The sequence below is a fragment of the Geospiza fortis genome, unplaced genomic scaffold (assembly GCF_000277835.1).
Source record: "Geospiza fortis unplaced genomic scaffold, GeoFor_1.0 scaffold147, whole genome shotgun sequence".
Taxonomy (NCBI): domain Eukaryota; kingdom Metazoa; phylum Chordata; class Aves; order Passeriformes; family Thraupidae; genus Geospiza; species Geospiza fortis.
In genome coordinates, this window is record NW_005054372.1 from 2,280,189 (window position 1) to 2,294,546 (window position 14,358).

General features: G+C 39.4%; 1 long non-coding RNA gene across 1 annotated transcript in view; it reads left to right on the forward strand.

The window, feature by feature from the left end:
• The first annotated feature begins 9,379 nt into the window (after nt 1–9,379).
• LOC115948302 overlaps nt 9,380–14,358 on the forward strand; it is a 28,014-nt gene continuing 23,035 nt past the window's right edge. The window contains exons 1-3 of the long non-coding RNA XR_004082134.1: nt 9,380–9,413; nt 9,705–9,778; nt 10,617–10,712. This is a non-coding gene — a long non-coding RNA (uncharacterized LOC115948302). The remainder of the gene's footprint in view (nt 9,414–9,704; nt 9,779–10,616; nt 10,713–14,358) is intronic.

Below are 14,358 nucleotides of genomic sequence, written 5' to 3' on the forward strand. Positions count from 1 at the left end.
ACTGATTTGTTTGCCTTGATGGGGAAATGACTGAAAAAGCTGCTTTATGGAGACACTTGAGAAGAGATAGTCTGATTTAATTTTGGACATCAGTCACCAAATTCTGTGGTTTACAAACCAAGATGGTGTTTTGTTGAGGAAATCTCTGCTTGCCAAGAGCTGTACCCCTGGAACTGCTGCCAAGGGTCATATTAAGTTTGACTTTTTTGTCCTTGTGTCCTTGATCTAAAGTAGGAATAAAGCTCCTGCTTTAAAGCTGGTTGTACTGGCTTGCCGTTAGGATGATGGTGTGCCCTTTCATCATTTGGAAAGATGCTGTGAAGGCCCAGAGGGCACCCATCCCTTGCTGGGTTTGCTGCTGGGGGCTGGGGCCAGCCTGTACACAGGGCTCTGTCCTGGTTCCCAGCCCATGCAACCCCTCACAGTGTAAAGAGGGTCTGTACACATATAATGTAAACATATATACTTATTTTCTGCCTTGCTCTGCAGTGGAGCAGCAAGCACACTGCCCATTTAGTTGTGTTTACCCTCAGAGAGCTGGAGGCAATACAAAGGAACACAAAAGATAATCAAGGCAGGCTCAGAGCAATAGCCAGAGACACAGGCACACTTTTAATGAACAGCACAACTCTGCATGACAAAAGAGGATTGTGTTCCTACCTTCACCTCTGTGAACAGCCTTGTCCCAGTGAAGGACAAGCCAGGGACCACAGAAATAACTCTGGCAACTTGTCAAGAAAACTTGTGTAGAAAATTGTCTCTCCTAAGGAGTGGCCTGTGCTGCTGCCTTCACTGCAGATCTACTTTGTTCACTGCTGATATTTTCATACACTGGGAGAAGAAATTCTGACTCAAATCAATCTTGTTGTTCAGCCATAAGTGCCCTACCACATATGTCCATCCTAATGAGTACTTTACTGGTAGACATCAATTATTTCTGCTTCTTTCCCATGAGAGAGCACCCAGAGCTTGAAATCATGTTTCTTTTCCCAGTGCTTGTCATTCTCATTTAGTCCAGAGGAGCTGAAAAAGAAGTAGTCAATTCCCACTTCCTTCCTTCGCAGAACTGCAGTAATAACCTAGAATTACTGTTTGACATCCAATCTTTTTCAGCAGATGGCTTTCAGCAAATAAATATGCTCAACCTGCCAAGCTTTGTCCTGAAGTACAAAAGCTAACCACATCAAATCAGGATTTTAAGGGTTCTCATTTTTGTATTGTGATCTATATTTTGTTCATGAACCATAATATGAGATGAGAAGTGAACTCTTATTTATTCAAATTTACATTATATATCTCACATCAGGCGCAGATTGTAGAAATAGGAGATCGAAGCACAAGAGTGTGAATAGGTCAAAGTCAGCCCCAGTTTTTACAGCACTTGCTCTCAAGTGTTAGAATTAGTTAAGAAACAACAATCAGCTTCCTTTTACCTCACCCCACTTTATACAAGGATTTGTCCACCTCTGAGAAACTTGAAAAGGTTTAGGAGCTTTTCTAGGGGTAAAAGATAATCCAAATGCCTCCCAAAACAAAAACAAATTAACTGAGGGAGAAAATATTTTTTTTATGGACATGAGACAAATATATCAAAACCAAACCATACCAACCAAACAAAAAAAGTATCACCCAAGACCATGCAAAGGTACTTGTAAGATCTGTAAGGCATCAGCTAAAAAGCACAGTACTATTCAGTGGCTGGCAGCTGAAAGTTAAGTTTGGAAAACTCAAACCAGAAATGAGAATTTGAGATTTTCAAGTGAGGTTAATTACAAAATAAAAGAAAATCCACACAGGACTGGAAATTCTCCATCCCTCAACTGGCTTTCGTTTCTTGTCTCTTTACATTGCTAAAACATCCAGGTAGTTCCTTTCTTACAAATGAATCTACAAAGAACTTTTCTATCTTGTTGTCTACTACCACAGTAGCAAGTGGGACTTATCCTTAAGAAGTCTGAGCAAATTCCTGTTCAGATTTCAAATTTCTGGGTTTCTTTGTTTTGTTTGTTTGTTTTTACCCAGATTGCAATAAAGTCTCAAACTCCTGAACATCCACTCCTCTCACCACCATCCCCAGGCTCTCTTTGATTTCCTAGAACCACCCACAAAATCACTTACACCCTCCTTAGTGTGCTGTTAACACCCACTCCTTTGGCAAAACACCAAAACACACATTTACCTTGACAGTCATTTCTTTTCTCTCTCAGATCTTCTTCATTCAACCCTGCACTTGTCCCAGCTGAGCAGATGTATAGTCTTGCTGCTAAGTTTTCTCCCTCTTCCACTGCATTCTTGCCCTTTCTGTCCCATGATCTTCTCTGTGGCTTTTTTTTATTTCCTAAGTTCTACCTCCAGGGAGCCTGTGCTGCTGCTTTGAGAACTACAGGAGATGTCCCTTAATTTCCAGCAAAAGGTCTTGCTGGAGGACAGAGAGACTGTGAAGATAGGAAATCCTATTTTTTGATGGTAATGTGAATAACTTCCCAGGGCTCCTTTCAAAATGTCTACCAGCCCTTGCTCAGAGCCAAACAAGAGTGTGGATACAACATCAGTACAGGGGAAAAAACATTGTGTGAAACTCTGCATTGTGTGGGCACAATTTTCTCTTTTAAGAAAGAAAAGTAATGAGTATTGAAATTCAGAGTGACAAAAAATAATTGTGCTCTGTACCTGATTTGACTTCATTTTTATTTGATTATGTAGGTATTTTTGTCCTTGTATATCCCAATACCACATGACTTTCTCATTTCGCTGTATCTTATAAAAATTATACTTTTTTTGGATGTACATTTTCAGCATGCTATGCATGAATACATGACACATGAGCAGTGACCCTGACACACAGAGCCCATGCTGTATCTACAGGGGTGTAAGTTTGTTGAGCTGGACACAAACAAACCCAAGTCTCAGGCTCCCACAGGGCTCTGAGCTGCAGACAAGTTCCTTTCTTGTTGAAAATCTCCCCAGGGTGTCCCACATTGGTGAGCTTGCACATGCACAGCTCAGAGAGACAAAATCACAAGTTCCTTTATTCACGTAAGGTTTTCCATTTGTTTTTAGCAAGAGTATGTCTTCATGTCAGAGGGGATATATGTGCCTGAGAGACCTTTTTTAGTAAAAGGTTTTACATACTGAGGTAATAATTTAGAGGGGAAGGAGTAGGTTTAAGGCTGACAGTAACCTAAGAATTTAAGGATATGATAAAATTGAGTTTACAGAGCAATAAATTGGGTTTAAATTGTCCTGTACATGGAAGGTCCTGTAATCCCAGTATGGACATTTACTGGGGTGGTTTCTGTGTTCCTTATTAGACCTGCTCTTATTTTCAACTCAGAGCTCTCAAATGCTGCTCTGGCTTCCACCAGCAAGACCAAAGGGCCAAACTGCAACTGAGGGTCAGAATGGCTCAGGGCTGCTCTGGGCAAATGTCTCACCCTCTCATCTCACCTCTCCTTCTGGCACTGAGAGCAGAAGAAAGACCTCCCTGATCAAACACCAGACGTGCAAACATCAGATACCCTCTCTCCAGAGCTGGCTTTCCCAGGTGATACAGTCATCACACTTAGATCTGCTATTAGTTGTGCAGAAGATACCTGAGGTTCAAAAATGTTTTTACACACAAAGCAGATTCCATGTGAATGATTATCTCAGATCAATTCAGGTGTAAAGATGGACAACTCTGGTGGGTACAGACATGATACAACTCCTTGAGGACCAAAGCTCACTGGATATGACCCAGCCCTGCCCTGGAAATAACTGAGCTGAGACAGAACTGAGCCAGTATTGTGGTTCTGAAGATAGCAAACACCCACTGCTCACGTGGTGATAGATCACGCAGAGGTTGTAGAAACAACACTGGTGGACTGATGGAATCTCCTCTCAGTTTAGCTAGGACAAACTCTCTTCTCTGCTCCATGTTCTTCTTCACAAGTTCAAATAAATCCTGAGACCACAGTGGGCATCTCTTGACATGTAATATCAAAGTGAATTCTCAGGGATACCTTTTTAAGAGATATGTGAACAGTTCTCTGAAGATCTGTTGGTGTACAGAACCTCTGTCAGGGTAATGTTCTTGAAAGAAGAATAGAGACTCTGTGAATTAATAGAAAAACAGTTTTTAATAGAAAGTAACCTCACCAGCAGAACTGTGAGGACCTGGCAAAGGACCCTCTTGTCTCCATCTCTTTTCCTTTCTTCTGAGAAGATAAAAACAATTTTATTAATAGAAGGGGAAGGGAGGACTTCACAACCAAGTCACCAGCAGCCAGTATCCTTTTATTCAATGCTGTAATCTTTCTTCCAACACCCCAAACACAAGAGCCCTCACAGTGACCAACTCCTTCCACATAACACTCTTCCAACATGGGAAAGCATGTACAGAACCTGGAGTCAATAGGGAAAGTAATCTAGATCAAGTGATTTCTAACAGTGATGGGAATTGAAGTGATTTTCCCCAGCCACAGAAGGAGCAGCACAGCAGACAGGCACTGCAGCAGGACAGAAGCAGCCCTGTGGGAGAGGGACTTCAAGGGCAAAGGAGCCAGAGAGAACCAAACCATGGTGCTGCACTTTGCATTCTCACTGCCCTCACAGCAGTGCTGCAGCTGGAGGTTGGAGAGGAGGGAGAGCCTGGTTCCAGCCCATTCATCCCCTCCTGGGTGTATCCCTATCTGCTGTCAGCCAGGATCAATGCTTGCTAACAGTAAAAATGGCTTATTTAGAAAGATTTAAGAAAAACTGAGGTGGGGAGATAGGTGTGTCTTGAGATAATTAATGAGCATAAAGAAAAATAAAAGCCCAGAGTATTTGAAAGACTTCTAGCAGTTTATTTGAAGGACTTCTAGGAGTTTTGAAAGGCTCCTTACAGTTTAAAGCAGATAATGAGAATTGCATTCTAGTTGGATGGCTTTAAAGCAAAAAATGTCTCTGAAAATAAACTGATAAATCTAACAGATTTATTTTTCATAGCTCTTCCTACTTTTGCCTGAAGAAAGTGAAATGACCAGCGCTGCTCCTCTCCACCCATATTTCTAGAGAAAGGCACATGTTTCCCAACTTCAAATTAAGATATTATGGCAGGAACTCAATCTGCACAGTAAGGATGAAGGGAGAGAACATGTCTGGGAGGACAGACTCCAGTCTTTCCGTCAGTTATTCAGGTTCCAGTCCCTCAGTGCCTGTGATCATTTTCTGAGACAGCAGTTCAGTCTCCAGCGTGCTAACTGTAAAAGTCAGGAAGTCATCCTTATTTTGCAGACCATTAAGTTTTGAACTCCAATGCTACACAAAGCCATATTTCTAGTTTTACTTGCTACAGGTCAGCAGACTGGCTTTACAGAAGTGTGCTGAAGCAAACACTGATTAATGAGACAAGGCAGTAGTCAATGAAAGCAACAAATGGGTGGACTCAGGAGGACTGACTCTTGAGAACCAATTAATGTGTGGACATGCCATCTGGGCTGGCAGCATGCAGGGCAGCTCACTACCTGCTGCCACTGCTGGCACTGCACCAAGAGGAATCAGAGCATCTGTCAGTCCCCAGGATCTGAAACAGAAAACTGCAGCACAGAGAGCTTCAAAACAAACCTTGAACATCAAAACTCTGGCAAATCCCTAGAAGAAAATAGCTAGAGATAGTGTGGAAATAGCTGTATTAAAAATAAAACCTTGTATTGTTTCCTATGCAAAAAAAAATTCATATACATGGACTGTTCTCTGTTCCTCTTTGACTGCAGATGCAACTCTTTCCTCAAAATTTATTTTGATTACCTTAATTGACATCAAAATAATATGTTTTCTCTGTGAATATCTTAAAGTAAAATTTCAGATTTTCAGCTATAGGCTTCACTTTTCCCTCCCATTTCTCCCAGTTCATTTTAATAAGGTCAAGGTTCTTTCCAAAGAGGTGCTGAATCAGTTAGGAAAAATTACAGTGAGCAAGCCATATCTCACATAACTGCATATCATTGGTCTTCAAGGGTTTGTCTATTGAAAAACAAAATTTCTCTAACACTGCTGGTTATTTAACCAAAATGCAGGGAGGAATATCACTATTCTGCCTCCCTTTTTATGCAAAAGAAACAGTCTGGATATAAGCTACTGCCAGGAGTTGACACCATCAGCCTTAAAAGGGGAAAATTGATTTTGTAATCTCACAGTGAATCACACAGAAGCAGCAAGTTAACCAGGGCTACCTTGTGATCTTGTGCCCAGTAGAAACCATTATTGCTTTCAGTGGGTAGGTTTTTATGGGATGGGAAGTGAAATATCAGGAATTGGTGTCAAAAATTAAGATTTAAGGGCTTAATCACCATAATCTTCATTTCAGAAGAGATATTTTGACTTTTGCTTGAAGACAGCTGTATTGCAAAAAGGCAGACAATTCAGAATTCTGTGAATAAATTAGAAAATAAATTAACCAAATTACCATGTTTACTTTTCTTTCTCCCTTTGACATTACTTTCTGAAATATCAGACTTAACCTCAGCATATAAATATAAACTTTGACTAAAATTGACTGGGCACTGCAAGCTGTGCCTACATCTGAGATGAATGACCTAAGTGTTATGAGGGGTCGTTTTGCAGGTCCTGCATGAGACTTTCTCAGGGCCTAATCCAAATTATTGGATCCTTCTAAATTATTAGAAAATTTTCTGTTAGCTGCCATAGGCATTTGACTGGGTTATCAATGAAGAAGAATGGCTATATGTTTGGATTAAAGAGATAATCAGTCTCTGCAATATTTGCTTCAGAGAATGAATCATAGAAAATGCAGCTTTCAGCTGAGGTGTTAATGTCTGTATTATGCATCAGCAGGCTTGATCATAGTGGAACTTTAATGAGACATTTGTGTAGAGAAGTTGAAGTTGTCTAATTACAGGTTGTCTAGGAGCATCTCTTGCTCCCAGTGGGACCTGGCCTATTTTCAGAGTAGTCTGGCTGGAAAGAAAGGATTGGTTTACCTGTCTCCATTACTGAAAGGTAACATGACTGAAGGCAGTGACACTTTGTACTTGCCAGGAAAATTCTCTCCTATTAGATGCTAAGCTCAGCTTAATGCTTTAATTGTTGGATGTCTAGAATGTGTTTGACTGAAGTTCAGCAATAAGAAGAGATGCACCTGATGAAAGTTTGTGTGCTCACTGAAATTTAGGAAAAATTTGAAAACTTCTGTTATTTTCAAGCAAGAAAACTTGCAAATTTTATCTGAGTAGATTCTGCCATTCCATGTCTTCACAAATAAAGACATCATAGGGTGAAGATGCCATGGAGATGGAACTGTCTTTCTTATATACAAACTGTTGACTAACTTACAAGCCCCTAATTTTGCTGAGTCTACTATCACTAGTCAGGAACCCACAAGGGAAGTTCCTGAGAAGAGAGCTGAGTGTGTAGTCAGGTGGTTGAACTCTGAGTTGTATGTAGAGGACATGAGATGTCCTAAAATAGTATTCAAAATGTTCATAAACCCAAGGTGGGTTTAGAAGATGGAATGGTAGACCAAGAGATGGATGCAAGTCAAATTTCAACAAATGTTGAGTGCCTGCTCTACAATGGCCCTTCTCCCATTAGAATGTTGGCAAGCCCAGGAAACTCTTTTGTAAAGAGGTAGAAGAGAGATCTTCCTGCTTGGTTTGCTTTTCTATCTATGAGCAGTAGCTCATCTCTAGACTGTGTCCAGGCTTTTCTATCCATTTACCATTGCTGCTGGAGTTTAGGAAACAAATTTCAAACCGGTTGTAGACTCCACTAATTACTGTCTGAGGACAGAGATTTTACAGATGACTAAGACCAATCTTCTGGAGACCCTACAAACATCTGTCCTAACTGAGCCCCTTTGAGCTCTCCTGGACCACAGGCACCTCCCTCAGCCTGAGACACCCCTTGGAACTCACAAACCCTTCAGCTGGCAATATTTGAAAGCCCATTGCTGATGACAAGATTTAGGCTGATACCCCACAGGACATTCCTCAAGGTGCAAGCCATGTCTGATGAGAAACACAGAGGGATTTGATGCATTTCACCAAATTCGAGGTGAGTTTTTGATAGGTTCCTTTGTGCACAAATAAAGATCTATACCTCTCTGACTCTTGCACCTTTATATTTATGTATCAGTATCCTTTGTACTCTTACCCTTTCCCATCCTGATCTCAATGTAAATAATCACAAATTTATTCCAATCTGATTTTCCTATCCATGCTTGATCTATATAGAGTAACAGAGTGACCTTGTCATCGAGGTCTGTTGAGGTTGTACTTTCATAAATTCCTATTGAAACATATTTTTTGTTAATCACCTTGATGGTGATCCTTTAAGTGGCCAAAACCACTCATTTGTAACACAGGCCAAGATAACTTTTTTTAAGTCAGTAAAATTTTTGTCCAGTGTTGCCACTGTGAATTAGAAGAGAATCAGTTAAATCACTGAAAACTTGATTATGATCAGTTAAACATCTACTAATTCTCATGTCTCTCATCCAAAACCTTGTAGAATGATGTGATGGTGAAAAGACATGCAAATCCTAGCATTGGCATAGATTGCACAACCATGATAATAAACCTGTAAGCACCAACAGCTATTAGGAAAAAAAAAATCTGAACAGAAAATTGCATCCATGATAATGAGATCAGAAAGCTGAGAGTCCACGACAGTGTTTCAATCAGTCTGCAAAACAATGTAGCATTAGAAAATCAGTACATTTTTTCTGATCCACTGAGTGAAAGCAGATATCTGCCTAATTATTAAATTGACCGATATGTTTTCATAAACAGCAGCATACTTTTATGAAAGGCCCCTAGCTGATGTGCAAAAAATAGTAATACCCCATTTTGTAGCCAGAAGCTGTTTAGGTAAGAAAGGAAATTCCCTATGTATTGGCTTTTAAAATCCCTCCGAGGAGATACAGGAACACCCATCTTTTCTTGACAAGTGATAGTACAGAGAAAAATTATCAATAAGCACATTTTTATTGCCACAGAAATCAGAAAACACTCTCTGGTAGGCTTGATAGAGAACCAAATCCTAAAAGCAAAAGATTTCATGTGAAAACTCACTATCCCCAGCAGGACTCTGTACCATGAAAATCAGCAGCTGTAATGTCCCAGGCAGTTATTTTCAGATCATATGGAGCACTAAGTGATCTCAGAGATAACCAGGAACAACATATGCACTGATTTAATATGAAATATTTTAATTGTTCTGAGAAAAGGAGTAGGATGCCGATGTCACAGCCTCATTAAATATAGCCTTTACATTGAACAGGAGAACATTCATGCTTAGATAAAGCAAGAGCTGTGTGGCAGATTACCTAATTGGGAAAAGCACTTGGGCTCATATCTCCCTCTGCATTGCCACGTCCTGTACATTCACACCCAGCTCTCCCTGCAGCCAGCACCTCCTCCAGCATCCATTAGGTCTTGTAACGTGGCCCTCACTTGTCTGCTCACTTAGTCAGCCCCAGCAGGGGAAATATTTGCAGTAGGGTGTCTTCTGTAATAATCCAGCTGGTATTTAGAGTCTGCAGACCACTTTTTCCCTCTGCTGCAGAAGTTCAGTTGTGCGTGGGTGGAATTCATCTTACCCAAATATAGTCCACAGAAAGAAATAAGCACTGCTGGGCAAGATTTTCCTGCTCTATTTTAGGCACTGACCTCAGGATGAGATTTCTGTCACCAAGCACCTATTTCTCTTCTCTGACAGTACAGTGGGCCTGTGATGACTCACTCAGATGTAGGAGTCTACAGCTGGTCTGATGAATGCTGCCTGGAGGCTCTTGAAGGTAAGGGCAAGACCTTGGACTGGAGGTAAACCTTACAAAAAGCAAATGCAAAAATCAGATGTGAGTGGCAGGCCAGACTGCTGAGGGGATAAACTGCATCAGGACTGAGGCATGCACTTAACTGCTGGTGGTGGATTTTAAAACAGCCCTGGCACAAATGTTCTGGGATTCAGAAATACCTGAGCTCATACCTGCTACATTTAATCTTGTTCTGGTGTGCTTTTGTCTAATTGTTGTAACACATCGCTTAGTCGAAAGCTTGATGTTTCAGTGATTAACAAGCACTTGCTTAAATTTGATAGCTGTTAATAAAGACAAAAGTCATTAGTTTTAAAGGCAATAGCTATTCCTAAATTACAGCTTACGTAGATGAGAGTTAGGTGGAGGAGCATCCACCTAACGTATGATGATATATAAATAATAACCTGTGAATAACCTAACTCTCCATAACTTACATAGTGGAGAGTTAGGTTATTGAATGTCAGCAACACAGGAGGTGAACATTTCACCTGCCTGGTAAATTTATCTGATTGAGACTTCTCCCAGCATCTCATTTGTAATAAGCTATATCAATGTCTCTAAAAAAACCTTTTTTATATATACATTGGAAAACAAACAACTACACATTTTAGTTTATTTATCAAACGATTATATTAAAATACATTAATGCACTTATTCCAATATAATTATTTGGGTTTGGTTTTGGGTTTTCTTGGGGGTCTTTTTTGTTTGTTTTCATTTTGTTTTGAAATTAAAAAATCTTTTAACTTCCATTCTATAAAACAACAAAATGTCTGTCTTTCATGGCTGCCAATTTTTCCAAAATGTTTTTACATAGACTGTGGCATTCTCAGCACTCATCAAGGATGTCACCAGTGCCAGCAACCAGAGCTGACTGAAGACAAGCCATTCAAATGAGAAGTTTCTGACACAGGTAAATAAAAAATATCACAGCAATCCAACAACAGATTAGAAACTCCAGAAGATTGTTGGCTAGGAAAAGGCTTTAGGATTGATATCCAAATCCAAACAATAATGAAAAGCCTAGTATTCCTGAAAGGAAAAAAAATTGAGCTGTCCATTCTTTCAGAATAAGGGTGAATGTATACCTTGAATGATAACATACACAGTCTACATTACAACTACATGGAATAAAAACCATTTCACACAAATTCAGAATCATATTCTGTCATTAAAATCTCACTTCTGAAAACATGTAAGAGTTTCTTTAGAGGAAAGTTGGAAATCTTTGTGCAGATACTGTGTAACTTTGCCTTCCAAGGCAAAAAACTCTTATGTTTTGTAAAGCAGAAGCTGCAATCACAGAGCTAGATTCCTCTTCCTCCAAAACTTCATTGCCATCTCTGTGAAACTTGAGGTATGGCATAGCATAAGGGAGAAAGATGAAGTCTGAAATCAAACACTGTAAATTATTAAAAGTTATATTGAATAGTCAGTTGAATTGCTTAAAAGTTTGCATCATTGCACACTCACACATGAGCACCAGTTGATGTTCCAGTACTATTAGACAAAAAAGCTGATCTATTTTTTTTTATTTTGATCACATCACTTCTCCAACTGTACATGAGCAGCACTCTAAAATCAGTGAGCATTGCACTTGCTTTGTAGCAGAAGAATTTGGCCTAATTTTTAAAGAGCTTTCTAAGAGCTTCTTCAACTGCAGAAATTGGCCCACTTTCCTCATAGTCTAAATACCTGACAGAGCTTTTTTTTTTTTTGCCATAGCCACAATACAGTTTGTAAGATACTTTTGCAAAGATTCAACTTTATTTCCCTAATTATACATTTGATGGGAGCTTGGCACTCCAACTTAGTTCCTGAAGCCTTAAGATTGTTACAGCTACTTATTACAAACTGGACTACATTCTCAGAAATTTTTGGGGATAACCTACAATCAATTGATTTGATTTCCAGAGTTTTGAGTAAAGCATTGGATTCCTTTTCATGCAGAGCTGCATTGAGGGCTCATTGCAGAAGCATGACCACAACAGTGCATTCAGGTTTGTTCAGCCAGCCATGGATGTCTGTAACTGAGGCTTTTTCAACACTAATGAATATTGGGTTCTAATGCTTTTAGACTTGTTCCATGCTACTTTTTTCGATGCTTTCATTCACAATTAAAAATTGGAGTAGATGAAGCCTTGTAGTAGAATAATTGTCTCTTTTGACTGCTAGGAAGCAGTGAGTGAGTACAGGAGAAAACAGTCCTGCAGTATAGAACAAATTCATGAAGCTTTTACTTGTTTAAATCTATGCACAGTTTTGTGCATTTATTTCACAAGCAAGGTGTAATCACTTTAAGGCCACCCACTCGCTCTCCTGTCTCTGGGTGTGTTTTCCAAAATGGTTTCCCTGTTGGTCTGACATACACGACCATTTGATAATGGCATTTTCTGTGAATTTCCTTCCCTTTATTGCATGTTTTATTGGCAATTATAATGTTCATGCTTACATTATGTTTAAGAAAAAATAAAGGAAAACAGAATATATGAGAGAGGAGAAGGGATAAGAGAGAAGAATGAAGGAAGAAAGAAGTAAGAAGGCAAAATAAGAAAGAGGAGGGGAAAAAGTATTTTCATGAAGAATCATTGAATGTAGCTGCATTTTTATGTCTTACAAGAAAAAAATACAATTCTATACATGACTTGTATAGAATAGCCCCCCAAGGATAGCACTCCAAGGCATGGAGTTGAATATTGATGTCACAATATTTTCCCTTAGAAAATTGAATTGAATGAATTTGGCACAATGCAATAGTGCAACATTCACTTGTAGTCATCTTTCGTTTTTTTGCTTAGCTGAAAAGAGAAAATTATTCTGTGGAGCTGAATCCAAATACAAGACAAATGTATTTATTGCACTTGCTTTATAGATGTACAGGTAAATTACTTTGGATGCCCATGTAACAGAAAGTGATTTGTTTAAATGGAAAAGCTTTTGTGTTTATTCTGTGAGACATGAAAATGTATCACTGAACACATGATTGTGCTGAAGAGGCATTTGAAGCACACAAACATGACACATCTCCTGACTGGGCAGGGTTCTTTGATGCATTTGCAAACACTCAATATTTCAGAGGTGTGTCAAATCCTAATTAATGTTCTTTTTTAGTAATATTGCCCAAGAAACAGCACTTGTAAAGAAGTTTTTAGCCACATGTGAAGACTTATTGACAAAAAAAACCCAAAAAAACAGAAAGCAACTCTGTGTTTTCATCAATAGCTATTTTGAAAGTCCACAGCTTTCATGAACTGAAATATCTGTAATCATGATCTGGCCCCACTGACTCCATGAGCTCACAGTGGGCAGTGGAACAGGGCAGGGGACTCAGCCCCACTCTCAGCCTTCTACAGCTTCAGCAGCCACAACCCTGTCAGCAAAGACTCACACCAGGGAAACTGCCTTGTAGAGAAATAGTAGTATTTAGTCCAGTATAGTGTAATTCTAACACAGCTCTATTACTTTCAGGACTCAAAATCCTATCTTTGCATGCTAGTTTACTTTAAACTCTCTTGCACATCACGGTGATCAGTCTAGACACATTCTCTGGGTTTTAGAAACCACAGCCTAGATAATATCAACATTTACACAAACACTTAGGCACATAAATGCACTTTAAAATCCAGCCCTGAGACTTTTGCCAGTGGCTCATGTCAGCTGGTTCAGCTCCTTAGCAGCAGAAGTGTTCACTCACTTCTCTGGGTGTGTGCATCAGCTGCCTACAGGTCAGAGTGGTGCCATTCCCAGGGGACACCCAGAGCAGTGCAGACTGTGTGCCAGCCTCCCTTCCCAGGCAGAAATCAATGCCAGTGATAATATGTTCCATTAATAAAGATAATGCTTAGAGACTTAATTCAAAATCAAATCATTAGAAATTTTATTGATTTCTTTCTGAAAGAGAATAAACCTGAGAAAGAGCTTGCAAACCCTGCACTGTAACATTCTTTTCTACCATATTCAAGAGGTTAATACCAATGAAATTTGCTATTATAGCGTCAGTGTCAGAAGGTGATAGACCAGGAAATAACTCTTTTCTGATGAAAGGGAGAAATAGGGATTAGTAATTCTGGGAAAATGACCTCTGTGTTGTAGATTCAAACACATTAAGAGCTAGCAGTGTAGCAAAGCCAAATATAAATATTGAAAGCCATTTCTAGTTTTAAAGCTACCCCAGTAAAAAATTGCTTTAGTTTTATGGTCAGACTTCTTTTGAGAGGCATGTTCTTGACACATTTTTGGGGACTGCATTGAGTAACAATGTAGAAAGAGAAAAATTAGCAAGAAGAAGCAGTAGGGTTCCTAATGAAGTATATAAGTGAAGTGGCAGCTGTCTTTGCATGGAAGAGAATGTGAATTGTTCAATAACTTTTCCTTCAAGAAACAAATATGGAGTGAAATAGGAATGACCACTATTAAAAATAGTTTAGCTGCACTTCTAAACACTTTTAATCTGTGAATGACATGAAAAGATTATTCTGATAGTTCAAGTTGGTCAGGAGCAAAGTGAGTCAGGAAGAATGTGAGATAGTTCCTGCATTATGTAGATGTGTAGTGGGCTA